The sequence below is a fragment of the Corylus avellana genome, chromosome ca9, assembly GCF_901000735.1.
Source record: "Corylus avellana chromosome ca9, CavTom2PMs-1.0".
NCBI classification, from domain to species: Eukaryota; Viridiplantae; Streptophyta; class Magnoliopsida; order Fagales; family Betulaceae; genus Corylus; species Corylus avellana.
In genome coordinates, this window is record NC_081549.1 from 21324564 (window position 1) to 21326590 (window position 2027).

Here is a 2027-nt window from a genome sequence, read left to right on the forward strand (position 1 = left end):
TGCCTTCTCTAGTTGCCCCCCCATCTGGATTCAGGATTGAATGAGGTGGTGATTCTCTCCCTCCTTTAATTACTCTCTCTCTCTGTCTCTCTATTATTATTATTATTATTATTATTTATTTTTTATCTTCCATACCCGTCTGGATTCCAACCTGTAATGTCACCACCTTGACCCATTCTCCTTAAAATACGAGTTTGCATTATTAGTGAATTCTAGAAAGGACAAAAATTTCCTCTAAACGAATTCGAAATAAATTTATTTTAATCTATTTTAATAAATGTCAAGTGTCTTATAATATATTTGACTTCCTAGATTAGGGATCCGGCTTCTATGCTATAGTTTTCACTACCGCATAGATGTGATTGCACCGTTTTGGGCAGTGAAAAAGTAGATTAAAAATTATTAAAAAAAAAATTGAAAAAAAAATGGGATAGTTGGCCACCCCATTTTGGCCAAGGAGGTGGCTGGAGCCACCTCCCATGGCTGGTCTAGGGGTGGACGAGCCACCCTCATTGCCTTTGGGGTGGTCCGACCACAACAAAAAGGCCAGAAGGGAAAAAAAGAAAAAATCATTTGGGGATGGCCATTTTTGGGGGTGGCCGGACCACCCCCAAGGGCCATGGGATAGCCGAAACCACCCCCATACCTGCCGTAGGGGTGGCTCGGCCACCCCCGCTTGGCCTGGGGGTGGTTTCGGCCACCCCCAAATGATTTATTTATTTTTGGTCGGGGCCACCCCCAAAGGCATTGGGGTTGGTTCATCCACCCCTAGACCGGCCATAGGAGGTGGCTCCAGCCACCCCCTTGGCTAAAATGGGGTGGCCGACCACCTAATTTTTCTTTTTTGTTTTTAAAAAAACATACTTTTTCATTGCTTGAAACGTTACCGTTTTGGGCAACCACATCTATGTGGACTACCTCATTGAAGCTGGATCCCTAGATTAGTAAAAGGGTAATAAATAATTGTTAAAAATGTTAAAGAAAATACGTGTGTCCAACATGTTAGAGTATACTTGGCATTCATTAGAGTGAGTTAGAAAACATTTTCTCTAAACTTGTTTGGAAATTTTTGCCCATTCCCATCTTTTAAGGACATATGATGATGGTTAGTTTTTAATAACACATTTTTGAAATATAAAAACTAATTTTCGGTTGAAAACAAGGGGAAATTAATCTGTATCTAAATGTATATTTCTATTCTTTTCACATATGTTTGTTAATGTTTTTTTAGTTTTGGAAAATGATAAAGGCACAGTTTAAACTCAACTTTGGCCCAATTTTTCCCTTAAGTTAAAAAAAAAAAAAAAAAAAAAAAAACTGCATGTGGAGGAGAGAGACCCTTAAATAGAGAGAGAAAGAGATATTTGGTCTAGAAGTTATGCTAAAATTAAGTTTAAGTTGTCCCCAAGAGGTAGCTCAATCGGCTGGGACCATATTTGATGAAGTGAAGGTTACTAATTCGAATTCTCCCCCTTCTTATGCGGACATGTCAAAAAAAATAAAAAAATTAAGTATAAGCTATGACTGTATGATACCCCGTTAATTTTTGTTTGAAATGATGTTGTGAGGCTATCTAGATTCCTATCATTTAACATGTCATAACGTAGTTTCGGAGAATGAGAAAGTTGTATCAATCAATCGAGAAGCCACAAAGGTTTTTAACAATTATTAAATTCAAATACTTTGTCATAATTCAAAAAATCATTTTTTGTTTTGTTTTTTCTTTTATTTCTTAAAAGTAGTTTTTTTAAAAGAACACAATTAAAAGCATATCCAAAACAACAAAATTAAAAGCATATCCAAACGAGTCTCATTAATGATTGTTGTTGGACCTACTCAAGGCACAATGTATAAGTAATTCTATAAGTGTTTTTTGTTTTTTAACTAAAATTATCATTTGATTAAAATTTAATAATAATAAATCATAAATTCAATTGTGATTTTAAGAGACACAACATTTTTAAAGGGACAATCCAGTTTAATAAGTGTCAAGTGTCATCTCTCACATGTTTTATTTAGGAGAAACT